This window comes from Hyla sarda, unplaced genomic scaffold (genome assembly GCF_029499605.1).
Source record: "Hyla sarda isolate aHylSar1 unplaced genomic scaffold, aHylSar1.hap1 scaffold_1264, whole genome shotgun sequence".
Classification (NCBI taxonomy): Eukaryota; Metazoa; Chordata; class Amphibia; order Anura; family Hylidae; genus Hyla; species Hyla sarda.
In genome coordinates, this window is record NW_026607886.1 from 34,145 (window position 1) to 61,064 (window position 26,920).

The following is a 26,920-nucleotide window of genomic DNA, read 5'->3' on the forward strand; positions in this document are numbered from 1 at the left end:
CCTTCACAGCAGCGACAGCTTTATGAGGAGCATCAGCACTGCTCTGCCTGAGCAGAACCATCACCGCCATAGGTTGTCAAATAACCCGGATTTAACCCACACAGGTAAGTCCAATGGGGTGCAGGCATGTCCTCTATGCTTACAGCTTCCCGTGGGTGTTGGTTTGATACCGTTTGGGGACAGCCAAGGAGGCATCTGCAGGCAACAAAGGTAGGTGTGTGCTTGTGTGTGTGTTTCCTATGCAGATCCTAAGCCCAGTGTCACATGCAAGTAGGAGGAGTAAGAAGGGTTCCTGGCAAATACGGGTTATGGATTGCATTTAAAAAGGCCCCGTGGGAGTGCAATGGGCCCCTGTCTTGCTGCTTAGCAATAATGGTATGGGTTTAGGTTCTGCTGTGTGTACTGGTGGTTGACTGCCCCCCAGCCCAGAGTGTGCATGGAAAATTGTCTGGCAGCCTCCCTGACAGCAAGCAGTGATAGTGCCCATGAAGGGGACCTTGTTGGGCCCGCCCCTTTCACGGTTATCGCTTCTCGGCCTTTTGGCTAAGATCAAGTGTAGTATCTGTTCTTATCAGTTTAATATCTGATACGTCCCCTATCTGGGGACCATATATTAAATGGATTTTTGAGAACGGGGGCCGATTTCGAAGCTTGCTTCCGTCGCCCTATGCATTGACCCGATATGGCAGTATCTTCGGGTACAGTGCACCACCCCCTTACAGGGTTAAAAAGAAAGATTCCTACTTTCATTGCTACCTGCTTGCTGGCTAGCCAGCTAGCCAGCCCTGTGGGCCTTGCTGCTGCAGCCAAAAAACAAAAGGTGGTGCTGCTGCTGCTGCTTCTGCTGCTTCTGCTTGTGTCTGGCCGCTGTTGGAGCGTCCAGGCACAGGACTTCTGCTGCTGCTGACTAAATGGCCTCCTTAATTGGATCATTTGAGTAGCCAGCACACCTGTGCAGGTAGGGCATGACATGATAGGCAGCTGCCTTGATAGCGGGTGGGTGCTGAATGTTCCTAATTGACAAAATAAGATTAATGCTTATGAAGAAATATAAAATCTCATCCCTTCCCCAATATCGCGCCACACCCCTACCCCTTAATTCCCTGGTTGAACTTGATGGACATATGTCTTTTTTCGACCGTACTAACTATGTAACTATGTAACATAACATGGGGGGGGGGGGGGGGGGGGTCTCCTGGCTGTTCACACAGGTGTGTCATTGCTGTACATTGACCATGCATTGCTTCTGTGGTATTGCAAAGGCAAAGACAAATGCTTCCAGCCATCCATTGCACTAATGGATTGGTCATCAGCTGGCTGTCTATGTCCCGCATCAATATAGACCAAAGTACAGAGGGTTAGGCTATGCTATTGTGCACCTACCTGATGCATCAGAAGGTGCGAGGCCCTTGCTAAATTCTGTGCACAGACTTTGAGATCTATACTTTAGACTGTATCTAAACCTGCTCCAACATGGACTGACATTCTGGCCTACTTTCAGCCGATGCGACTTGTCTGTCGCTGAACAGTCGCTTTTTATGTATTCAGCACCTATGTATAATGTTGTAAAAATGCTCTAGAAGCTAAAGTCGCAGAAATGTCACACATATTTGGCCTGCAACTTTCTGTGCGACAAATTCAGACAGGAAAAATCAGTATAAATCCTTAGAAAATTATCCCCCAGTGTCTCCATCTGCTGGCGGTATTGAATAAGCATTGCTGCACTGATGGGGTATGCATTAGACGAAAAAAAAGAAGAAAAAGAAGAATAATACGCCCAGAAAAGAGGCGAAAAGGAGAAAAACGTAAAAAAACTTGAAAAAAAAGTAAGAGGAAGAGAAGGGAAAAAAAGGTGGAAATGGGTTTAAAAGTGATTTCGGCGGAGAAATATATATATATATATATATATATATATATACGCGCACACACACACATATATATAAACGTATTCTCCGTTGAGATATTGCAGCCGCTGCTGTGTCCAGGCCCAGGAGCCTTAGCACTGTGCTGTGATGTCACTCAATACCACTGACATCACTAGGTGTAAACAACATCTCTCCTTTGCTGTGTATGTGACTATGGAGCTGTTTGGTGATGTCGTCTATTATGGCCTTCATAGAAGCAACAGGAGATTGTTGCATCCATCTAGAACCCTCAGAACTACAGTGCTATGATGTCACTCACTTCCACAGGCCTTGCAGAGTGTAAACAACAACAACCCAGCTTTGTTGTGTATGTAACCATAGGGATTTGTGATGTCACCTAGAACCTTCACAGCAGCGACAGCTTTATGAGGAGCATCAGCACTGCTCTGCCTGAGCAGAACCATCACCGCCATAGGTTGTCAAATAACCCGGATTTAACCCACACAGGTAAGTCCAATGGGGTGCAGGCATGTCCTCTATGCTTACAGCTTCCCGTGGGTGTTGGTTTGATACCGTTTGGGGACAGCCAAGGAGGCATCTGCAGGCAACAAAGGTAGGTGTGTGCTTGTGTGTGTGTTTCCTATGCAGATCCTAAGCCCAGTGTCACATGCAAGTAGGAGGAGTAAGAAGGGTTCCTGGCAAATCCGCGTTATGGATTGCATTTAATAAGGCCCCGTGGGAGTGCAATGGGCCCCTGTCTTGCTGCTTAGCAATAATGGTATGGGTTTAGGTTCTGCTGTGTGTACTGGTGGTTGACTGCCCCCCAGCCCAGAGTGTGCATGGAAAATTGTCTGGCAGCCTCCCTGACAGCAAGCAGTGATAGTGCCCATGAAGGGGACCTTGTTGGGCCCGCCCCTTTCACGGTTATCGCTTCTCGGCCTTTTGGCTAAGATCAAGTGTAGTATCTGTTCTTATCAGTTTAATATCTGATACGTCCCCTATCTGGGGACCATATATTAAATGGATTTTTGAGAACGGGGGCCGATTTCGAAGCTTGCTTCCGTCGCCCTATGCATTGACCCGATATGGCAGTATCTTCGGGTACAGTGCACCACCCCCTTACAGGGTTAAAAAGAAAGATTCCTACTTTCATTGCTACCTGCTTGCTGGCTAGCCAGCTAGCCAGCCCTGTGGGCCTTGCTGCTGCAGCCAAAAAACAAAAGGTGGTGCTGCTGCTGCTGCTTCTGCTGCTTCTGCTTGTGTCTGGCCGCTGTTGGAGCGTCCAGGCACAGGACTTCTGCTGCTGCTGACTAAATGGCCTCCTTAATTGGATCATTTGAGTAGCCAGCACACCTGTGCAGGTAGGGCATGACATGATAGGCAGCTGCCTTGATAGCGGGTGGGTGCTGAATGTTCCTAATTGACAAAATAAGATTAATGCTTATGAAGAAATATAAAATCTCATCCCTTCCCCAATATCGCGCCACACCCCTACCCCTTAATTCCCTGGTTGAACTTGATGGACATATGTCTTTTTTCGACCGTACTAACTATGTAACTATGTAACATAACATGGGGGGGGGGGGGGGGGGTCTCCTGGCTGTTCACACAGGTGTGTCATTGCTGTACATTGACCATGCATTGCTTCTGTGGTATTGCAAAGGCAAAGACAAATGCTTCCAGCCATCCATTGCACTAATGGATTGGTCATCAGCTGGCTGTCTATGTCCCGCATCAATATAGACCAAAGTACAGAGGGTTAGGCTATGCTATTGTGCACCTACCTGATGCATCAGAAGGTGCGAGGCCCTTGCTAAATTCTGTGCACAGACTTTGAGATCTATACTTTAGACTGTATCTAAACCTGCTCCAACATGGACTGACATTCTGGCCTACTTTCAGCCGATGCGACTTGTCTGTCGCTGAACAGTCGCTTTTTATGTATTCAGCACCTATGTATAATGTTGTAAAAATGCTCTAGAAGCTAAAGTCGCAGAAATGTCACACATATTTGGCCTGCAACTTTCTGTGCGACAAATTCAGACAGGAAAAATCAGTATAAATCCTTAGAAAATTATCCCCCAGTGTCTCCATCTGCTGGCGGTATTGAATAAGCATTGCTGCACTGATGGGGTATGCATTAGACGAAAAAAAAGAAGAAAAAGAAGAATAATACGCCCAGAAAAGAGGCGAAAAGGAGAAAAACGTAAAAAAACGTGAAAAAAAAGTAAGAGGAAGAGAAGGGAAAAAAAGGTGGAAATGGGTTTAAAAGTGATTTCGGCGGAGAAATATATATATATATATATATATATATATATATATTTATATATACGCGCACACACACACATATATATAAACGTATTCTCCGTTGAGATATTGCAGCCGCTGCTGTGTCCAGGCCCAGGAGCCTTAGCACTGTGCTGTGATGTCACTCAATACCACTGACATCACTAGGTGTAAACAACATCTCTCCTTTGCTGTGTATGTGACTATGGAGCTGTTTGGTGATGTCGTCTATTATGGCCTTCATAGAAGCAACAGGAGATTGTTGCATCCATCTAGAACCCTCAGAACTACAGTGCTATGATGTCACTCACTTCCACAGGCCTTGCAGAGTGTAAACAACAACAACCCAGCTTTGTTGTGTATGTAACCATAGGGATTTGTGATGTCACCTAGAACCTTCACAGCAGCGACAGCTTTATGAGGAGCATCAGCACTGCTCTGCCTGAGCAGAACCATCACCGCCATAGGTTGTCAAATAACCCGGATTTAACCCACACAGGTAAGTCCAATGGGGTGCAGGCATGTCCTCTATGCTTACAGCTTCCCGTGGGTGTTGGTTTGATACCGTTTGGGGACAGCCAAGGAGGCATCTGCAGGCAACAAAGGTAGGTGTGTGCTTGTGTGTGTGTTTCCTATGCAGATCCTAAGCCCAGTGTCACATGCAAGTAGGAGGAGTAAGAAGGGTTCCTGGCAAATACGGGTTATGGATTGCATTTAAAAAGGCCCCGTGGGAGTGCAATGGGCCCCTGTCTTGCTGCTTAGCAATAATGGTATGGGTTTAGGTTCTGCTGTGTGTACTGGTGGTTGACTGCCCCCCAGCCCAGAGTGTGCATGGAAAATTGTCTGGCAGCCTCCCTGACAGCAAGCAGTGATAGTGCCCATGAAGGGGACCTTGTTGGGCCCGCCCCTTTCACGGTTATCGCTTCTCGGCCTTTTGGCTAAGATCAAGTGTAGTATCTGTTCTTATCAGTTTAATATCTGATACGTCCCCTATCTGGGGACCATATATTAAATGGATTTTTGAGAACGGGGGCCGATTTCGAAGCTTGCTTCCGTCGCCCTATGCATTGACCCGATATGGCAGTATCTTCGGGTACAGTGCACCACCCCCTTACAGGGTTAAAAAGAAAGATTCCTACTTTCATTGCTACCTGCTTGCTGGCTAGCCAGCTAGCCAGCCCTGTGGGCCTTGCTGCTGCAGCCAAAAAACAAAAGGTGGTGCTGCTGCTGCTGCTTCTGCTGCTTCTGCTTGTGTCTGGCCGCTGTTGGAGCGTCCAGGCACAGGACTTCTGCTGCTGCTGACTAAATGGCCTCCTTAATTGGATCATTTGAGTAGCCAGCACACCTGTGCAGGTAGGGCATGACATGATAGGCAGCTGCCTTGATAGCGGGTGGGTGCTGAATGTTCCTAATTGACAAAATAAGATTAATGCTTATGAAGAAATATAAAATCTCATCCCTTCCCCAATATCGCGCCACACCCCTACCCCTTAATTCCCTGGTTGAACTTGATGGACATATGTCTTTTTTCGACCGTACTAACTATGTAACTATGTAACATAACATGGGGGGGGGGTCTCCTGGCTGTTCACACAGGTGTGTCATTGCTGTACATTGACCATGCATTGCTTCTGTGGTATTGCAAAGGCAAAGACAAATGCTTCCAGCCATCCATTGCACTAATGGATTGGTCATCAGCTGGCTGTCTATGTCCCGCATCAATATAGACCAAAGTACAGAGGGTTAGGCTATGCTATTGTGCACCTACCTGATGCATCAGAAGGTGCGAGGCCCTTGCTAAATTCTGTGCACAGACTTTGAGATCTATACTTTAGACTGTATCTAAACCTGCTCCAACATGGACTGACATTCTGGCCTACTTTCAGCCGATGCGACTTGTCTGTCGCTGAACAGTCGCTTTTTATGTATTCAGCACCTATGTATAATGTTGTAAAAATGCTCTAGAAGCTAAAGTCGCAGAAATGTCACACATATTTGGCCTGCAACTTTCTGTGCGACAAATTCAGACAGGAAAAATCAGTATAAATCCTTAGAAAATTATCCCCCAGTGTCTCCATCTGCTGGCGGTATTGAATAAGCATTGCTGCACTGATGGGGTATGCATTAGACGAAAAAAAAGAAGAAAAAGAAGAATAATACGCCCAGAAAAGAGGCGAAAAGGAGAAAAACGTAAAAAAACGTGAAAAAAAAGTAAGAGGAAGAGAAGGGAAAAAAAGGTGGAAATGGGTTTAAAAGTGATTTCGGCGGAGAAATATATATATATATATATATATATATATATATATATATATATATACGCGCACACACACACATATATATAAACGTATTCTCCGTTGAGATATTGCAGCCGCTGCTGTGTCCAGGCCCAGGAGCCTTAGCACTGTGCTGTGATGTCACTCAATACCACTGACATCACTAGGTGTAAACAACATCTCTCCTTTGCTGTGTATGTGACTATGGAGCTGTTTGGTGATGTCGTCTATTATGGCCTTCATAGAAGCAACAGGAGATTGTTGCATCCATCTAGAACCCTCAGAACTACAGTGCTATGATGTCACTCACTTCCACAGGCCTTGCAGAGTGTAAACAACAACAACCCAGCTTTGTTGTGTATGTAACCATAGGGATTTGTGATGTCACCTAGAACCTTCACAGCAGCGACAGCTTTATGAGGAGCATCAGCACTGCTCTGCCTGAGCAGAACCATCACCGCCATAGGTTGTCAAATAACCCGGATTTAACCCACACAGGTAAGTCCAATGGGGTGCAGGCATGTCCTCTATGCTTACAGCTTCCCGTGGGTGTTGGTTTGATACCGTTTGGGGACAGCCAAGGAGGCATCTGCAGGCAACAAAGGTAGGTGTGTGCTTGTGTGTGTGTTTCCTATGCAGATCCTAAGCCCAGTGTCACATGCAAGTAGGAGGAGTAAGAAGGGTTCCTGGCAAATCCGGGTTATGGATTGCATTTAAAAAGGCCCCGTGGGAGTGCAATGGGCCCCTGTCTTGCTGCTTAGCAATAATGGTATGGGTTTAGGTTCTGCTGTGTGTACTGGTGGTTGACTGCCCCCCAGCCCAGAGTGTGCATGGAAAATTGTCTGGCAGCCTCCCTGACAGCAAGCAGTGATAGTGCCCATGAAGGGGACCTTGTTGGGCCCGCCCCTTTCACGGTTATCGCTTCTCGGCCTTTTGGCTAAGATCAAGTGTAGTATCTGTTCTTATCAGTTTAATATCTGATACGTCCCCTATCTGGGGACCATATATTAAATGGATTTTTGAGAACGGGGGCCGATTTCGAAGCTTGCTTCCGTCGCCCTATGCATTGACCCGATATGGCAGTATCTTCGGGTACAGTGCACCACCCCCTTACAGGGTTAAAAAGAAAGATTCCTACTTTCATTGCTACCTGCTTGCTGGCTAGCCAGCTAGCCAGCCCTGTGGGCCTTGCTGCTGCAGCCAAAAAACAAAAGGTGGTGCTGCTGCTGCTGCTTCTGCTGCTTCTGCTTGTGTCTGGCCGCTGTTGGAGCGTCCAGGCACAGGACTTCTGCTGCTGCTGACTAAATGGCCTCCTTAATTGGATCATTTGAGTAGCCAGCACACCTGTGCAGGTAGGGCATGACATGATAGGCAGCTGCCTTGATAGCGGGTGGGTGCTGAATGTTCCTAATTGACAAAATAAGATTAATGCTTATGAAGAAATATAAAATCTCATCCCTTCCCCAATATCGCGCCACACCCCTACCCCTTAATTCCCTGGTTGAACTTGATGGACATATGTCTTTTTTCGACCGTACTAACTATGTAACTATGTAACATAACATGGGGGGGGGGGTCTCCTGGCTGTTCACACAGGTGTGTCATTGCTGTACATTGACCATGCATTGCTTCTGTGGTATTGCAAAGGCAAAGACAAATGCTTCCAGCCATCCATTGCACTAATGGATTGGTCATCAGCTGGCTGTCTATGTCCCGCATCAATATAGACCAAAGTACAGAGGGTTAGGCTATGCTATTGTGCACCTACCTGATGCATCAGAAGGTGCGAGGCCCTTGCTAAATTCTGTGCACAGACTTTGAGATCTATACTTTAGACTGTATCTAAACCTGCTCCAACATGGACTGACATTCTGGCCTACTTTCAGCCGATGCGACTTGTCTGTCGCTGAACAGTCGCTTTTTATGTATTCAGCACCTATGTATAATGTTGTAAAAATGCTCTAGAAGCTAAAGTCGCAGAAATGTCACACATATTTGGCCTGCAACTTTCTGTGCGACAAATTCAGACAGGAAAAATCAGTATAAATCCTTAGAAAATTATCCCCCAGTGTCTCCATCTGCTGGCGGTATTGAATAAGCATTGCTGCACTGATGGGGTATGCATTAGACGAAAAAAAAGAAGAAAAAGAAGAATAATACGCCCAGAAAAGAGGCGAAAAGGAGAAAAACGTAAAAAAACGTGAAAAAAAAGTAAGAGGAAGAGAAGGGAAAAAAAGGTGGAAATGGGTTTAAAAGTGATTTCGGCGGAGAAATATATATATATATATATATATATATATATATATATATACGCGCACACACACACATATATATAAACGTATTCTCCGTTGAGATATTGCAGCCGCTGCTGTGTCCAGGCCCAGGAGCCTTAGCACTGTGCTGTGATGTCACTCAATACCACTGACATCACTAGGTGTAAACAACATCTCTCCTTTGCTGTGTATGTGACTATGGAGCTGTTTGGTGATGTCGTCTATTATGGCCTTCATAGAAGCAACAGGAGATTGTTGCATCCATCTAGAACCCTCAGAACTACAGTGCTATGATGTCACTCACTTCCACAGGCCTTGCAGAGTGTAAACAACAACAACCCAGCTTTGTTGTGTATGTAACCATAGGGATTTGTGATGTCACCTAGAACCTTCACAGCAGCGACAGCTTTATGAGGAGCATCAGCACTGCTCTGCCTGAGCAGAACCATCACCGCCATAGGTTGTCAAATAACCCGGATTTAACCCACACAGGTAAGTCCAATGGGGTGCAGGCATGTCCTCTATGCTTACAGCTTCCCGTGGGTGTTGGTTTGATACCGTTTGGGGACAGCCAAGGAGGCATCTGCAGGCAACAAAGGTAGGTGTGTGCTTGTGTGTGTGTTTCCTATGCAGATCCTAAGCCCAGTGTCACATGCAAGTAGGAGGAGTAAGAAGGGTTCCTGGCAAATCCGGGTTATGGATTGCATTTAAAAAGGCCCCGTGGGAGTGCAATGGGCCCCTGTCTTGCTGCTTAGCAATAATGGTATGGGTTTAGGTTCTGCTGTGTGTACTGGTGGTTGACTGCCCCCCAGCCCAGAGTGTGCATGGAAAATTGTCTGGCAGCCTCCCTGACAGCAAGCAGTGATAGTGCCCATGAAGGGGACCTTGTTGGGCCCGCCCCTTTCACGGTTATCGCTTCTCGGCCTTTTGGCTAAGATCAAGTGTAGTATCTGTTCTTATCAGTTTAATATCTGATACGTCCCCTATCTGGGGACCATATATTAAATGGATTTTTGAGAACGGGGGCCGATTTCGAAGCTTGCTTCCGTCGCCCTATGCATTGACCCGATATGGCAGTATCTTCGGGTACAGTGCACCACCCCCTTACAGGGTTAAAAAGAAAGATTCCTACTTTCATTGCTACCTGCTTGCTGGCTAGCCAGCTAGCCAGCCCTGTGGGCCTTGCTGCTGCAGCCAAAAAACAAAAGGTGGTGCTGCTGCTGCTGCTTCTGCTGCTTCTGCTTGTGTCTGGCCGCTGTTGGAGCGTCCAGGCACAGGACTTCTGCTGCTGCTGACTAAATGGCCTCCTTAATTGGATCATTTGAGTAGCCAGCACACCTGTGCAGGTAGGGCATGACATGATAGGCAGCTGCCTTGATAGCGGGTGGGTGCTGAATGTTCCTAATTGACAAAATAAGATTAATGCTTATGAAGAAATATAAAATCTCATCCCTTCCCCAATATCGCGCCACACCCCTACCCCTTAATTCCCTGGTTGAACTTGATGGACATATGTCTTTTTTCGACCGTACTAACTATGTAACTATGTAACATAACATGGGGGGGGGGGGGGGGGGTCTCCTGGCTGTTCACACAGGTGTGTCATTGCTGTACATTGACCATGCATTGCTTCTGTGGTATTGCAAAGGCAAAGACAAATGCTTCCAGCCATCCATTGCACTAATGGATTGGTCATCAGCTGGCTGTCTATGTCCCGCATCAATATAGACCAAAGTACAGAGGGTTAGGCTATGCTATTGTGCACCTACCTGATGCATCAGAAGGTGCGAGGCCCTTGCTAAATTCTGTGCACAGACTTTGAGATCTATACTTTAGACTGTATCTAAACCTGCTCCAACATGGACTGACATTCTGGCCTACTTTCAGCCGATGCGACTTGTCTGTCGCTGAACAGTCGCTTTTTATGTATTCAGCACCTATGTATAATGTTGTAAAAATGCTCTAGAAGCTAAAGTCGCAGAAATGTCACACATATTTGGCCTGCAACTTTCTGTGCGACAAATTCAGACAGGAAAAATCAGTATAAATCCTTAGAAAATTATCCCCCAGTGTCTCCATCTGCTGGCGGTATTGAATAAGCATTGCTGCACTGATGGGGTATGCATTAGACGAAAAAAAAGAAGAAAAAGAAGAATAATACGCCCAGAAAAGAGGCGAAAAGGAGAAAAACGTAAAAAAACGTGAAAAAAAAGTAAGAGGAAGAGAAGGGAAAAAAAGGTGGAAATGGGTTTAAAAGTGATTTCGGCGGAGAAATATATATATATATATATATATATATATATATATATATATATACGCGCACACACACACATATATATAAACGTATTCTCCGTTGAGATATTGCAGCCGCTGCTGTGTCCAGGCCCAGGAGCCTTAGCACTGTGCTGTGATGTCACTCAATACCACTGACATCACTAGGTGTAAACAACATCTCTCCTTTGCTGTGTATGTGACTATGGAGCTGTTTGGTGATGTCGTCTATTATGGCCTTCATAGAAGCAACAGGAGATTGTTGCATCCATCTAGAACCCTCAGAACTACAGTGCTATGATGTCACTCACTTCCACAGGCCTTGCAGAGTGTAAACAACAACAACCCAGCTTTGTTGTGTATGTAACCATAGGGATTTGTGATGTCACCTAGAACCTTCACAGCAGCGACAGCTTTATGAGGAGCATCAGCACTGCTCTGCCTGAGCAGAACCATCACCGCCATAGGTTGTCAAATAACCCGGATTTAACCCACACAGGTAAGTCCAATGGGGTGCAGGCATGTCCTCTATGCTTACAGCTTCCCGTGGGTGTTGGTTTGATACCGTTTGGGGACAGCCAAGGAGGCATCTGCAGGCAACAAAGGTAGGTGTGTGCTTGTGTGTGTGTTTCCTATGCAGATCCTAAGCCCAGTGTCACATGCAAGTAGGAGGAGTAAGAAGGGTTCCTGGCAAATACGGGTTATGGATTGCATTTAAAAAGGCCCCGTGGGAGTGCAATGGGCCCCTGTCTTGCTGCTTAGCAATAATGGTATGGGTTTAGGTTCTGCTGTGTGTACTGTGGTTGACTGCCCCCCAGCCCAGAGTGTGCATGGAAAATTGTCTGGCAGCCTCCCTGACAGCAAGCAGTGATAGTGCCCATGAAGGGGACCTTGTTGGGCCCGCCCCTTTCACGGTTATCGCTTCTCGGCCTTTTGGCTAAGATCAAGTGTAGTATCTGTTCTTATCAGTTTAATATCTGATACGTCCCCTATCTGGGGACCATATATTAAATGGATTTTTGAGAACGGGGGCCGATTTCGAAGCTTGCTTCCGTCGCCCTATGCATTGACCCGATATGGCAGTATCTTCGGGTACAGTGCACCACCCCCTTACAGGGTTAAAAAGAAAGATTCCTACTTTCATTGCTACCTGCTTGCTGGCTAGCCAGCTAGCCAGCCCTGTGGGCCTTGCTGCTGCAGCCAAAAAACAAAAGGTGGTGCTGCTGCTGCTGCTTCTGCTGCTTCTGCTTGTGTCTGGCCGCTGTTGGAGCGTCCAGGCACAGGACTTCTGCTGCTGCTGACTAAATGGCCTCCTTAATTGGATCATTTGAGTAGCCAGCACACCTGTGCAGGTAGGGCATGACATGATAGGCAGCTGCCTTGATAGCGGGTGGGTGCTGAATGTTCCTAATTGACAAAATAAGATTAATGCTTATGAAGAAATATAAAATCTCATCCCTTCCCCAATATCGCGCCACACCCCTACCCCTTAATTCCCTGGTTGAACTTGATGGACATATGTCTTTTTTCGACCGTACTAACTATGTAACTATGTAACATAACATGGGGGGGGGGGGGGGGGTCTCCTGGCTGTTCACACAGGTGTGTCATTGCTGTACATTGACCATGCATTGCTTCTGTGGTATTGCAAAGGCAAAGACAAATGCTTCCAGCCATCCATTGCACTAATGGATTGGTCATCAGCTGGCTGTCTATGTCCCGCATCAATATAGACCAAAGTACAGAGGGTTAGGCTATGCTATTGTGCACCTACCTGATGCATCAGAAGGTGCGAGGCCCTTGCTAAATTCTGTGCACAGACTTTGAGATCTATACTTTAGACTGTATCTAAACCTGCTCCAACATGGACTGACATTCTGGCCTACTTTCAGCCGATGCGACTTGTCTGTCGCTGAACAGTCGCTTTTTATGTATTCAGCACCTATGTATAATGTTGTAAAAATGCTCTAGAAGCTAAAGTCGCAGAAATGTCACACATATTTGGCCTGCAACTTTCTGTGCGACAAATTCAGACAGGAAAAATCAGTATAAATCCTTAGAAAATTATCCCCCAGTGTCTCCATCTGCTGGCGGTATTGAATAAGCATTGCTGCACTGATGGGGTATGCATTAGACGAAAAAAAAGAAGAAAAAGAAGAATAATACGCCCAGAAAAGAGGCGAAAAGGAGAAAAACGTAAAAAAACGTGAAAAAAAAGTAAGAGGAAGAGAAGGGAAAAAAAGGTGGAAATGGGTTTAAAAGTGATTTCGGCGGAGATATATATATATATATATATATATATATATATATATATATATATATACGCGCACACACACACATATATATAAACGTATTCTCCGTTGAGATATTGCAGCCGCTGCTGTGTCCAGGCCCAGGAGCCTTAGCACTGTGCTGTGATGTCACTCAATACCACTGACATCACTAGGTGTAAACAACATCTCTCCTTTGCTGTGTATGTGACTATGGAGCTGTTTGGTGATGTCGTCTATTATGGCCTTCATAGAAGCAACAGGAGATTGTTGCATCCATCTAGAACCCTCAGAACTACAGTGCTATGATGTCACTCACTTCCACAGGCCTTGCAGAGTGTAAACAACAACAACCCAGCTTTGTTGTGTATGTAACCATAGGGATTTGTGATGTCACCTAGAACCTTCACAGCAGCGACAGCTTTATGAGGAGCATCAGCACTGCTCTGCCTGAGCAGAACCATCACCGCCATAGGTTGTCAAATAACCCGGATTTAACCCACACAGGTAAGTCCAATGGGGTGCAGGCATGTCCTCTATGCTTACAGCTTCCCGTGGGTGTTGGTTTGATACCGTTTGGGGACAGCCAAGGAGGCATCTGCAGGCAACAAAGGTAGGTGTGTGCTTGTGTGTGTGTTTCCTATGCAGATCCTAAGCCCAGTGTCACATGCAAGTAGGAGGAGTAAGAAGGGTTCCTGGCAAATCCGGGTTATGGATTGCATTTAATAAGGCCCCGTGGGAGTGCAATGGGCCCCTGTCTTGCTGCTTAGCAATAATGGTATGGGTTTAGGTTCTGCTGTGTGTACTGGTGGTTGACTGCCCCCCAGCCCAGAGTGTGCATGGAAAATTGTCTGGCAGCCTCCCTGACAGCAAGCAGTGATAGTGCCCATGAAGGGGACCTTGTTGGGCCCGCCCCTTTCACGGTTATCGCTTCTCGGCCTTTTGGCTAAGATCAAGTGTAGTATCTGTTCTTATCAGTTTAATATCTGATACGTCCCCTATCTGGGGACCATATATTAAATGGATTTTTGAGAACGGGGGCCGATTTCGAAGCTTGCTTCCGTCGCCCTATGCATTGACCCGATATGGCAGTATCTTCGGGTACAGTGCACCACCCCCTTACAGGGTTAAAAAGAAAGATTCCTACTTTCATTGCTACCTGCTTGCTGGCTAGCCAGCTAGCCAGCCCTGTGGGCCTTGCTGCTGCAGCCAAAAAACAAAAGGTGGTGCTGCTGCTGCTGCTTCTGCTGCTTCTGCTTGTGTCTGGCCGCTGTTGGAGCGTCCAGGCACAGGACTTCTGCTGCTGCTGACTAAATGGCCTCCTTAATTGGATCATTTGAGTAGCCAGCACACCTGTGCAGGTAGGGCATGACATGATAGGCAGCTGCCTTGATAGCGGGTGGGTGCTGAATGTTCCTAATTGACAAAATAAGATTAATGCTTATGAAGAAATATAAAATCTCATCCCTTCCCCAATATCGCGCCACACCCCTACCCCTTAATTCCCTGGTTGAACTTGATGGACATATGTCTTTTTTCGACCGTACTAACTATGTAACTATGTAACATAACATGGGGGGGGGGGGGGGGGGGTCTCCTGGCTGTTCACACAGGTGTGTCATTGCTGTACATTGACCATGCATTGCTTCTGTGGTATTGCAAAGGCAAAGACAAATGCTTCCAGCCATCCATTGCACTAATGGATTGGTCATCAGCTGGCTGTCTATGTCCCGCATCAATATAGACCAAAGTACAGAGGGTTAGGCTATGCTATTGTGCACCTACCTGATGCATCAGAAGGTGCGAGGCCCTTGCTAAATTCTGTGCACAGACTTTGAGATCTATACTTTAGACTGTATCTAAACCTGCTCCAACATGGACTGACATTCTGGCCTACTTTCAGCCGATGCGACTTGTCTGTCGCTGAACAGTCGCTTTTTATGTATTCAGCACCTATGTATAATGTTGTAAAAATGCTCTAGAAGCTAAAGTCGCAGAAATGTCACACATATTTGGCCTGCAACTTTCTGTGCGACAAATTCAGACAGGAAAAATCAGTATAAATCCTTAGAAAATTATCCCCCAGTGTCTCCATCTGCTGGCGGTATTGAATAAGCATTGCTGCACTGATGGGGTATGCATTAGACGAAAAAAAAGAAGAAAAAGAAGAATAATACGCCCAGAAAAGAGGCGAAAAGGAGAAAAACGTAAAAAAACGTGAAAAAAAAGTAAGAGGAAGAGAAGGGAAAAAAAGGTGGAAATGGGTTTAAAAGTGATTTCGGCGGAGAATATATATATATATATATATATATATATATATATATATATATACGCGCACACACACACATATATATAAACGTATTCTCCGTTGAGATATTGCAGCCGCTGCTGTGTCCAGGCCCAGGAGCCTTAGCACTGTGCTGTGATGTCACTCAATACCACTGACATCACTAGGTGTAAACAACATCTCTCCTTTGCTGTGTATGTGACTATGGAGCTGTTTGGTGATGTCGTCTATTATGGCCTTCATAGAAGCAACAGGAGATTGTTGCATCCATCTAGAACCCTCAGAACTACAGTGCTATGATGTCACTCACTTCCACAGGCCTTGCAGAGTGTAAACAACAACAACCCAGCTTTGTTGTGTATGTAACCATAGGGATTTGTGATGTCACCTAGAACCTTCACAGCAGCGACAGCTTTATGAGGAGCATCAGCACTGCTCTGCCTGAGCAGAACCATCACCGCCATAGGTTGTCAAATAACCCGGATTTAACCCACACAGGTAAGTCCAATGGGGTGCAGGCATGTCCTCTATGCTTACAGCTTCCCGTGGGTGTTGGTTTGATACCGTTTGGGGACAGCCAAGGAGGCATCTGCAGGCAACAAAGGTAGGTGTGTGCTTGTGTGTGTGTTTCCTATGCAGATCCTAAGCCCAGTGTCACATGCAAGTAGGAGGAGTAAGAAGGGTTCCTGGCAAATACGGGTTATGGATTGCATTTAAAAAGGCCCCGTGGGAGTGCAATGGGCCCCTGTCTTGCTGCTTAGCAATAATGGTATGGGTTTAGGTTCTGCTGTGTGTACTGGTGGTTGACTGCCCCCCAGCCCAGAGTGTGCATGGAAAATTGTCTGGCAGCCTCCCTGACAGCAAGCAGTGATAGTGCCCATGAAGGGGACCTTGTTGGGCCCGCCCCTTTCACGGTTATCGCTTCTCGGCCTTTTGGCTAAGATCAAGTGTAGTATCTGTTCTTATCAGTTTAATATCTGATACGTCCCCTATCTGGGGACCATATATTAAATGGATTTTTGAGAACGGGGGCCGATTTCGAAGCTTGCTTCCGTCGCCCTATGCATTGACCCGATATGGCAGTATCTTCGGGTACAGTGCACCACCCCCTTACAGGGTTAAAAAGAAAGATTCCTACTTTCATTGCTACCTGCTTGCTGGCTAGCCAGCTAGCCAGCCCTGTGGGCCTTGCTGCTGCAGCCAAAAAACAAAAGGTGGTGCTGCTGCTGCTGCTTCTGCTGCTTCTGCTTGTGTCTGGCCGCTGTTGGAGCGTCCAGGCACAGGACTTCTGCTGCTGCTGACTAAATGGCCTCCTTAATTGGATCATTTGAGTAGCCAGCACACCTGTGCAGGTAGGGCATGACATGATAGGCAGCTGCCTTGATAGCGGGTGGGTGCTGAATGTTCCTAATTGACAAAATAAGATTAATGCTTATGAAGAAATATAAAATCTCATCCCTTCCCCAATATCGCGCCACACCCCTACCCCTTAATTCCCTGGTTGAACTTGATGGACATATGTCTTTTTTCGACCGTACTAACTATGTAACTATGTAACATAACATGGGGGGGGGGTCTCCTGGCTGTTCACACAGGTGTGTCATTGCTGTACATTGACCATGCATTGCTTCTGTGGTATTGCAAAGGCAAAGACAAATGCTTCCAGCCATCCATTGCACTAATGGATTGGTCATCAGCTGGCTGTCTATGTCCCGCATCAATATAGACCAAAGTACAGAGGGTTAGGCTATGCTATTGTGCACCTACCTGATGCATCAGAAGGTGCGAGGCCCTTGCTAAATTCTGTGCACAGACTTTGAGATCTATACTTTAGACTGTATCTAAACCTGCTCCAACATGGACTGACATTCTGGCCTACTTTCAGCCGATGCGACTTGTCTGTCGCTGAACAGTCGCTTTTTATGTATTCAGCACCTATGTATAATGTTGTAAAAATGCTCTAGAAGCTAAAGTCGCAGAAATGTCACACATATTTGGCCTGCAACTTTCTGTGCGACAAATTCAGACAGGAAAAATCAGTATAAATCCTTAGAAAATTATCCCCCAGTGTCTCCATCTGCTGGCGGTATTGAATAAGCATTGCTGCACTGATGGGGTATGCATTAGACGAAAAAAAAGAAGAAAAAGAAGAATAATACGCCCAGAAAAGAGGCGAAAAGGAGAAAAACGTAAAAAAACGTGAAAAAAAAGTAAGAGGAAGAGAAGGGAAAAAAAGGTGGAAATGGGTTTAAAAGTGATTTCGGCGGAGATATATATATATATATATATATATATATATATATATATATATATATACGCGCACACACACACATATATATAAACGTATTCTCCGTTGAGATATTGCAGCCGCTGCTGTGTCCAGGCCCAGGAGCCTTAGCACTGTGCTGTGATGTCACTCAATACCACTGACATCACTAGGTGTAAACAACATCTCTCCTTTGCTGTGTATGTGACTATGGAGCTGTTTGGTGATGTCGTCTATTATGGCCTTCATAGAAGCAACAGGAGATTGTTGCATCCATCTAGAACCCTCAGAACTACAGTGCTATGATGTCACTCACTTCCACAGGCCTTGCAGAGTGTAAACAACAACAACCCAGCTTTGTTGTGTATGTAACCATAGGGATTTGTGATGTCACCTAGAACCTTCACAGCAGCGACAGCTTTATGAGGAGCATCAGCACTGCTCTGCCTGAGCAGAACCATCACCGCCATAGGTTGTCAAATAACCCGGATTTAACCCACACAGGTAAGTCCAATGGGGTGCAGGCATGTCCTCTATGCTTACAGCTTCCCGTGGGTGTTGGTTTGATACCGTTTGGGGACAGCCAAGGAGGCATCTGCAGGCAACAAAGGTAGGTGTGTGCTTGTGTGTGTGTTTCCTATGCAGATCCTAAGCCCAGTGTCACATGCAAGTAGGAGGAGTAAGAAGGGTTCCTGGCAAATCCGGGTTATGGATTGCATTTAAAAAGGCCCCGTGGGAGTGCAATGGGCCCCTGTCTTGCTGCTTAGCAATAATGGTATGGGTTTAGGTTCTGCTGTGTGTACTGGTGGTTGACTGCCCCCCAGCCCAGAGTGTGCATGGAAAATTGTCTGGCAGCCTCCCTGACAGCAAGCAGTGATAGTGCCCATGAAGGGGACCTTGTTGGGCCCGCCCCTTTCACGGTTATCGCTTCTCGGCCTTTTGGCTAAGATCAAGTGTAGTATCTGTTCTTATCAGTTTAATATCTGATACGTCCCCTATCTGGGGACCATATATTAAATGGATTTTTGAGAACGGGGGCCGATTTCGAAGCTTGCTTCCGTCGCCCTATGCATTGACCCGATATGGCAGTATCTTCGGGTACAGTGCACCACCCCCTTACAGGGTTAAAAAGAAAGATTCCTACTTTCATTGCTACCTGCTTGCTGGCTAGCCAGCTAGCCAGCCCTGTGGGCCTTGCTGCTGCAGCCAAAAAACAAAAGGTGGTGCTGCTGCTGCTGCTTCTGCTGCTTCTGCTTGTGTCTGGCCGCTGTTGGAGCGTCCAGGCACAGGACTTCTGCTGCTGCTGACTAAATGGCCTCCTTAATTGGATCATTTGAGTAGCCAGCACACCTGTGCAGGTAGGGCATGACATGATAGGCAGCTGCCTTGATAGCGGGTGGGTGCTGAATGTTCCTAATTGACAAAATAAGATTAATGCTTATGAAGAAATATAAAATCTCATCCCTTCCCCAATATCGCGCCACACCCCTACCCCTTAATTCCCTGGTTGAACTTGATGGACATATGTCTTTTTTCGACCGTACTAACTATGTAACTATGTAACATAACATGGGGGGGGGGGTCTCCTGGCTGTTCACACAGGTGTGTCATTGCTGTACATTGACCATGCATTGCTTCTGTGGTATTGCAAAGGCAAAGACAAATGCTTCCAGCCATCCATTGCACTAATGGATTGGTCATCAGCTGGCTGTCTATGTCCCGCATCAATATAGACCAAAGTACAGAGGGTTAGGCTATGCTATTGTGCACCTACCTGATGCATCAGAAGGTGCGAGGCCCTTGCTAAATTCTGTGCACAGACTTTGAGATCTATACTTTAGACTGTATCTAAACCTGCTCCAACATGGACTGACATTCTGGCCTACTTTCAGCCGATGCGACTTGTCTGTCGCTGAACAGTCGCTTTTTATGTATTCAGCACCTATGTATAATGTTGTAAAAATGCTCTAGAAGCTAAAGTCGCAGAAATGTCACACATATTTGGCCTGCAACTTTCTGTGCGACAAATTCAGACAGGAAAAATCAGTATAAATCCTTAGAAAATTATCCCCCAGTGTCTCCATCTGCTGGCGGTATTGAATAAGCATTGCTGCACTGATGGGGTATGCATTAGACGAAAAAAAAGAAGAAAAAGAAGAATAATACGCCCAGAAAAGAGGCGAAAAGGAGAAGAGAAAAACGTAAAAAAACGTGAAAAAAAAGTAAGAGGAAGAGAAGGGAAAAAAAGGTGGAAATGGGTTTAAAAGTGATTTCGGCGGAGAAATATATATATATATATATATATATATATATATATATATATATATATACGCGCACACACACACATATATATAAACGTATTCTCCGTTGAGATATTGCAGCCGCTGCTGTGTCCAGGCCCAGGAGCCTTAGCACTGTGCTGTGATGTCACTCAATACCACTGACATCACTAGGTGTAAACAACATCTCTCCTTTGCTGTGTATGTGACTATGGAGCTGTTTGGTGATGTCGTCTATTACGGCCTTCATAGAAGCAACAGGAGATTGTTGCATCCATCTAGAACCCTCAGAACTACAGTGCTATGATGTCACTCACTTCCACAGGCCTTGCAGAGTGTAAACAACAACAACCCAGCTTTGTTGTGTATGTAACCATAGGGATTTGTGATGTCACCTAGAACCTTCACAGCAGCGACAGCTTTATGAGGAGCATCAGCACTGCTCTGCCTGAGCAGAACCATCACCGCCATAGGTTGTCAAATAACCCGGATTTAACCCACACAGGTAAGTCCAATGGGGTGCAGGCATGTCCTCTATGCTTACAGCTTCCCGTGGGTGTTGGTTTGATACCGTTTGGGGACAGCCAAGGAGGCATCTGCAGGCAACAAAGGTAGGTGTGTGCTTGTGTGTGTGTTTCCTATGCAGATCCTAAGCCCAGTGTCACATGCAAGTAGGAGGAGTAAGAAGGGTTCCTGGCAAATCCGGGTTATGGATTGCATTTAAAAAGGCCCCGTGGGAGTGCAATGGGCCCCTGTCTTGCTGCTTAGCAATAATGGTATGGGTTTAGGTTCTGCTGTGTGTACTGGTGGTTGACTGCCCCCCAGCCCAGAGTGTGCATGGAAAATTGTCTGGCAGCCTCCCTGACAGCAAGCAGTGATAGTGCCCATGAAGGGGACCTTGTTGGGCCCGCCCCTTTCACGGTTATCGCTTCTCGGCCTTTTGGCTAAGATCAAGTGTAGTATCTGTTCTTATCAGTTTAATATCTGATACGTCCCCTATCTGGGGACCATATATTAAATGGATTTTTGAGAACGGGGGCCGATTTCGAAGCTTGCTTCCGTCGCCCTATGCATTGACCCGATATGGCAGTATCTTCGGGTACAGTGCACCACCCCCTTACAGGGTTAAAAAGAAAGATTCCTACTTTCATTGCTACCTGCTTGCTGGCTAGCCAGCTAGCCAGCCCTGTGGGCCTTGCTGCTGCAGCCAAAAAACAAAAGGTGGTGCTGCTGCTGCTGCTTCTGCTGCTTCTGCTTGTGTCTGGCCGCTGTTGGAGCGTCCAGGCACAGGACTTCTGCTGCTGCTGACTAAATGGCCTCCTTAATTGGATCATTTGAGTAGCCAGCACACCTGTGCAGGTAGGGCATGACATGATAGGCAGCTGCCTTGATAGCGGGTGGGTGCTGAATGTTCCTAATTGACAAAATAAGATTAATGCTTATGAAGAAATATAAAATCTCATCCCTTCCCCAATATCGCGCCACACCCCTACCCCTTAATTCCCTGGTTGAACTTGATGGACATATGTCTTTTTTCGACCGTACTAACTATGTAACTATGTAACATAACATGGGGGGGGGGGGGGGTCTCCTGGCTGTTCACACAGGTGTGTCATTGCTGTACATTGACCATGCATTGCTTCTGTGGTATTGCAAAGGCAAAGACAAATGCTTCCAGCCATCCATTGCACTAATGGATTGGTCATCAGCTGGCTGTCTATGTCCCGCATCAATATAGACCAAAGTACAGAGGGTTAGGCTATGCTATTGTGCACCTACCTGATGCATCAGAAGGTGCGAGGCCCTTGCTAAATTCTGTGCACAGACTTTGAGATCTATACTTTAGACTGTATCTAAACCTGCTCCAACATGGACTGACATTCTGGCCTACTTTCAGCCGATGCGACTTGTCTGTCGCTGAACAGTCGCTTTTTATGTATTCAGCACCTATGTATAATGTTGTAAAAATGCTCTAGAAGCTAAAGTCGCAGAAATGTCACACATATTTGGCCTGCAACTTTCTGTGCGACAAATTCAGACAGGAAAAATCAGTATAAATCCTTAGAAAATTATCCCCCAGTGTCTCCATCTGCTGGCGGTATTGAATAAGCATTGCTGCACTGATGGGGTATGCATTAGACGAAAAAAAAGAAGAAAAAGAAGAATAATACGCCCAGAAAAGAGGCGAAAAGGAGAAAAACGTAAAAAAACGTGAAAAAAAAGTAAGAGGAAGAGAAGGGAAAAAAAGGTGGAAATGGGTTTAAAAGTGATTTCGGCTGAGAAATATATATATATATATATATATATATATATATATATATATATATATATACGCGCACACACACACATATATATAAACGTATTCTCCGTTGAGATATTGCAGCCGCTGCTGTGTCCAGGCCCAGGAGCCTTAGCACTGTGCTGTGATGTCACTCAATACCACTGACATCACTAGGTGTAAACAACATCTCTCCTTTGCTGTGTATGTGACTATGGAGCTGTTTGGTGATGTCGTCTATTATGGCCTTCATAGAAGCAACAGGAGATTGTTGCATCCATCTAGAACCCTCAGAACTACAGTGCTATGATGTCACTCACTTCCACAGGCCTTGCAGAGTGTAAACAACAACAACCCAGCTTTGTTGTGTATGTAACCATAGGGATTTGTGATGTCACCTAGAACCTTCACAGCAGCGACAGCTTTATGAGGAGCATCAGCACTGCTCTGCCTGAGCAGAACCATCACCGCCATAGGTTGTCAAATAACCCGGATTTAACCCACACAGGTAAGTCCAATGGGGTGCAGGCATGTCCTCTATGCTTACAGCTTCCCGTGGGTGTTGGTTTGATACCGTTTGGGGACAGCCAAGGAGGCATCTGCAGGCAACAAAGGTAGGTGTGTGCTTGTGTGTGTGTTTCCTATGCAGATCCTAAGCCCAGTGTCACATGCAAGTAGGAGGAGTAAGAAGGGTTCCTGGCAAATCCGGGTTATGGATTGCATTTAAAAAGGCCCCGTGGGAGTGCAATGGGCCCCTGTCTTGCTGCTTAGCAATAATGGTATGGGTTTAGGTTCTGCTGTGTGTACTGGTGGTTGACTGCCCCCCAGCCCAGAGTGTGCATGGAAAATTGTCTGGCAGCCTCCCTGACAGCAAGCAGTGATAGTGCCCATGAAGGGGACCTTGTTGGGCCCGCCCCTTTCACGGTTATCGCTTCTCGGCCTTTTGGCTAAGATCAAGTGTAGTATCTGTTCTTATCAGTTTAATATCTGATACGTCCCCTATCTGGGGACCATATATTAAATGGATTTTTGAGAACGGGGGCCGATTTCGAAGCTTGCTTCCGTCGCCCTATGCATTGACCCGATATGGCAGTATCTTCGGGTACAGTGCACCACCCCCTTACAGGGTTAAAAAGAAAGATTCCTACTTTCATTGCTACCTGCTTGCTGGCTAGCCAGCTAGCCAGCCCTGTGGGCCTTGCTGCTGCAGCCAAAAAACAAAAGGTGGTGCTGCTGCTGCTGCTTCTGCTGCTTCTGCTTGTGTCTGGCCGCTGTTGGAGCGTCCAGGCACAGGACTTCTGCTGCTGCTGACTAAATGGCCTCCTTAATTGGATCATTTGAGTAGCCAGCACACCTGTGCAGGTAGGGCATGACATGATAGGCAGCTGCCTTGATAGCGGGTGGGTGCTGAATGTTCCTAATTGACAAAATAAGATTAATGCTTATGAAGAAATATAAAATCTCATCCCTTCCCCAATATCGCGCCACACCCCTACCCCTTAATTCCCTGGTTGAACTTGATGGACATATGTCTTTTTTCGACCGTACTAACTATGTAACTATGTAACATAACATGGGGGGGGGGGGGGGGTCTCCTGGCTGTTCACACAGGTGTGTCATTGCTGTACATTGACCATGCATTGCTTCTGTGGTATTGCAAAGGCAAAGACAAATGCTTCCAGCCATCCCTTGCACTAATGGATTGGTCATCAGCTGGCTGTCTATGTCCCGCATCAATATAGACCAAAGTACAGAGGGTTAGGCTATGCTATTGTGCACCTACCTGATGCATCAGAAGGTGTGAGGCCCTTGCTAAATTCTGTGCACAGACTTTGAGATCTATACTTTAGACTGTATCTAAACCTGCTCCAACATGGACTGACATTCTGGCCTACTTTCAGCCGATGCGACTTGTCTGTCGCTGAACAGTCGCTTTTTATGTATTCAGCACCTATGTATAATGTTGTAAAAATGCTCTAGAAGCTAAAGTCGCAGAAATGTCACACATATTTGGCCTGCAACTTTCTGTGCGACAAATTCAGACAGGAAAAATCAGTATAAATCCTTAGAAAATTATCCCCCAGTGTCTCCATCTGCTGGCGGTATTGAATAAGCATTGCTGCACTGATGGGGTATGCATTAGACGAAAAAAAAGAAGAAAAAGAAGAATAATACGCCCAGAAAAGAGGCGAAAAGGAGAAAAACGTAAAAAAACGTGAAAAAAAAGTAAGAGGAAGAGAAGGGAAAAAAAGGTGGAAATGGGTTTAAAAGTGATTTCGGCGGAGAATATATATATATATATATATATATATATATATATATATATATATACGCGCACACACACACATATATATAAACGTATTCTCTGTTGAGATATTGCAGCCGCTGCTGTGTCCAGGCCCAGGAGCCTTAGCACTGTGCTGTGATGTCACTCAATACCACTGACATCACTAGGTGTAAACAACATCTCTCCTTTGCTGTGTATGTGACTATGGAGCTGTTTGGTGATGTCGTCTATTATGGCCTTCATAGAAGCAACAGGAGATTGTTGCATCCATCTAGAACCCTCAGAACTACAGTGCTATGATGTCACTCACTTCCACAGGCCTTGCAGAGTGTAAACAACAACAACCCAGCTTTGTTGTGTATGTAACCATAGGGATTTGTGATGTCACCTAGAACCTTCACAGCAGCGACAGCTTTATGAGGAGCATCAGCACTGCTCTGCCTGAGCAGAACCATCACCGCCATAGGTTGTCAAATAACCCGGATTTAACCCACACAGGTAAGTCCAATGGGGTGCAGGCATGTCCTCTATGCTTACAGCTTCCCGTGGGTGTTGGTTTGATACCGTTTGGGGACAGCCAAGGAGGCATCTGCAGGCAACAAAGGTAGGTGTGTGCTTGTGTGTGTGTTTCCTATGCAGATCCTAAGCCCAGTGTCACATGCAAGTAGGAGGAGTAAGAAGGGTTCCTGGCAAATCCGGGTTATGGATTGCATTTAAAAAGGCCCCGTGGGAGTGCAATGGGCCCCTGTCTTGCTGCTTAGCAATAATGGTATGGGTTTAGGTTCTGCTGTGTGTACTGGTGGTTGACTGCCCCCCAGCCCAGAGTGTGCATGGAAAATTGTCTGGCAGCCTCCCTGACAGCAAGCAGTGATAGTGCCCATGAAGGGGACCTTGTTGGGCCCGCCCCTTTCACGGTTATCGCTTCTCGGCCTTTTGGCTAAGATCAAGTGTAGTATCTGTTCTTATCAGTTTAATATCTGATACGTCCCCTATCTGGGGACCATATATTAAATGGATTTTTGAGAACGGGGGCCGATTTCGAAGCTTGCTTCCGTCGCCCTATGCATTGACCCGATATGGCAGTATCTTCGGGTACAGTGCACCACCCCCTTACAGGGTTAAAAAGAAAGATTCCTACTTTCATTGCTACCTGCTTGCTGGCTAGCCAGCTAGCCAGCCCTGTGGGCCTTGCTGCTGCAGCCAAAAAACAAAAGGTGGTGCTGCTGCTGCTGCTTCTGCTGCTTCTGCTTGTGTCTGGCCGCTGTTGGAGCGTCCAGGCACAGGACTTCTGCTGCTGCTGACTAAATGGCCTCCTTAATTGGATCATTTGAGTAGCCAGCACACCTGTGCAGGTAGGGCATGACATGATAGGCAGCTGCCTTGATAGCGGGTGGGTGCTGAATGTTCCTAATTGACAAAATAAGATTAATGCTTATGAAGAAATATAAAATCTCATCCCTTCCCCAATATCGCGCCACACCCCTACCCCTTAATTCCCTGGTTGAACTTGATGGACATATGTCTTTTTTCGACCGTACTAACTATGTAACTATGTAACATAACATGGGGGGGGGGGGGGGGGTCTCCTGGCTGTTCACACAGGTGTGTCATTGCTGTACATTGACCATGCATTGCTTCTGTGGTATTGCAAAGGCAAAGACAAATGCTTCCAGCCATCCATTGCACTAATGGATTGGTCATCAGCTGGCTGTCTATGTCCCGCATCAATATAGACCAAAGTACAGAGGGTTAGGCTATGCTATTGTGCACCTACCTGATGCATCAGAAGGTGCGAGGCCCTTGCTAAATTCTGTGCACAGACTTTGAGATCTATACTTTAGACTGTATCTAAACCTGCTCCAACATGGACTGACATTCTGGCCTACTTTCAGCCGATGCGACTTGTCTGTCGCTGAACAGTCGCTTTTTATGTATTCAGCACCTATGTATAATGTTGTAAAAATGCTCTAGAAGCTAAAGTCGCAGAAATGTCACACATATTTGGCCTGCAACTTTCTGTGCGACAAATTCAGACAGGAAAAATCAGTATAAATCCTTAGAAAATTATCCCCCAGTGTCTCCATCTGCTGGCGGTATTGAATAAGCATTGCTGCACTGATGGGGTATGCATTAGACGAAAAAAAAGAAGAAAAAGAAGAATAATACGCCCAGAAAAGAGGCGAAAAGGAGAAAAACGTAAAAAAACGTGAAAAAAAAGTAAGAGGAAGAGAAGGGAAAAAAAGGTGGAAATGGGTTTAAAAGTGATTTCGGCGGAGAAATATATA

At 46.1% G+C, this 26,920-nt stretch overlaps 12 non-coding genes across 12 annotated transcripts; all 12 read left to right on the forward strand.

Moving 5' to 3' along the window:
* The first annotated feature begins 523 nt into the window (after nucleotides 1–523).
* Nucleotides 524–714, forward strand: LOC130304144 (U2 spliceosomal RNA). The gene has a single exon (XR_008853946.1). It is a non-coding gene; the product is annotated as a U2 spliceosomal RNA (small nuclear RNA).
* Nucleotides 715–2,791: 2,077 nt separating this feature from the next.
* On the forward strand, nucleotides 2,792–2,982 carry LOC130304145 (U2 spliceosomal RNA). Its single transcript, XR_008853947.1, has one exon. It is a non-coding gene; the product is annotated as a U2 spliceosomal RNA (small nuclear RNA).
* Nucleotides 2,983–5,069: 2,087 nt separating this feature from the next.
* LOC130304146 (U2 spliceosomal RNA) lies at nucleotides 5,070–5,260 on the forward strand. The gene has a single exon (XR_008853948.1). It is a non-coding gene; the product is annotated as a U2 spliceosomal RNA (small nuclear RNA).
* A 2,081-nt stretch (nucleotides 5,261–7,341) lies between these two features.
* Nucleotides 7,342–7,532, forward strand: LOC130304147 (U2 spliceosomal RNA). The gene has a single exon (XR_008853949.1). It is a non-coding gene; the product is annotated as a U2 spliceosomal RNA (small nuclear RNA).
* Nucleotides 7,533–9,608: 2,076 nt separating this feature from the next.
* LOC130304148 (U2 spliceosomal RNA) lies at nucleotides 9,609–9,799 on the forward strand. The gene has a single exon (XR_008853950.1). It is a non-coding gene; the product is annotated as a U2 spliceosomal RNA (small nuclear RNA).
* A 2,086-nt stretch (nucleotides 9,800–11,885) lies between these two features.
* Nucleotides 11,886–12,076, forward strand: LOC130304149 (U2 spliceosomal RNA). Its single transcript, XR_008853951.1, has one exon. It is a non-coding gene; the product is annotated as a U2 spliceosomal RNA (small nuclear RNA).
* A 2,088-nt stretch (nucleotides 12,077–14,164) lies between these two features.
* On the forward strand, nucleotides 14,165–14,355 carry LOC130304150 (U2 spliceosomal RNA). The gene has a single exon (XR_008853952.1). It is a non-coding gene; the product is annotated as a U2 spliceosomal RNA (small nuclear RNA).
* A 2,087-nt stretch (nucleotides 14,356–16,442) lies between these two features.
* Nucleotides 16,443–16,633, forward strand: LOC130304151 (U2 spliceosomal RNA). Its single transcript, XR_008853953.1, has one exon. It is a non-coding gene; the product is annotated as a U2 spliceosomal RNA (small nuclear RNA).
* Nucleotides 16,634–18,714: 2,081 nt separating this feature from the next.
* On the forward strand, nucleotides 18,715–18,905 carry LOC130304152 (U2 spliceosomal RNA). Its single transcript, XR_008853954.1, has one exon. It is a non-coding gene; the product is annotated as a U2 spliceosomal RNA (small nuclear RNA).
* Nucleotides 18,906–20,994: 2,089 nt separating this feature from the next.
* LOC130304153 (U2 spliceosomal RNA) lies at nucleotides 20,995–21,185 on the forward strand. The gene has a single exon (XR_008853955.1). It is a non-coding gene; the product is annotated as a U2 spliceosomal RNA (small nuclear RNA).
* Nucleotides 21,186–23,275: 2,090 nt separating this feature from the next.
* LOC130304155 (U2 spliceosomal RNA) lies at nucleotides 23,276–23,466 on the forward strand. The gene has a single exon (XR_008853957.1). It is a non-coding gene; the product is annotated as a U2 spliceosomal RNA (small nuclear RNA).
* Nucleotides 23,467–25,552: 2,086 nt separating this feature from the next.
* LOC130304156 (U2 spliceosomal RNA) lies at nucleotides 25,553–25,743 on the forward strand. Its single transcript, XR_008853958.1, has one exon. It is a non-coding gene; the product is annotated as a U2 spliceosomal RNA (small nuclear RNA).
* Nucleotides 25,744–26,920: the final 1,177 nt, after the last annotated feature.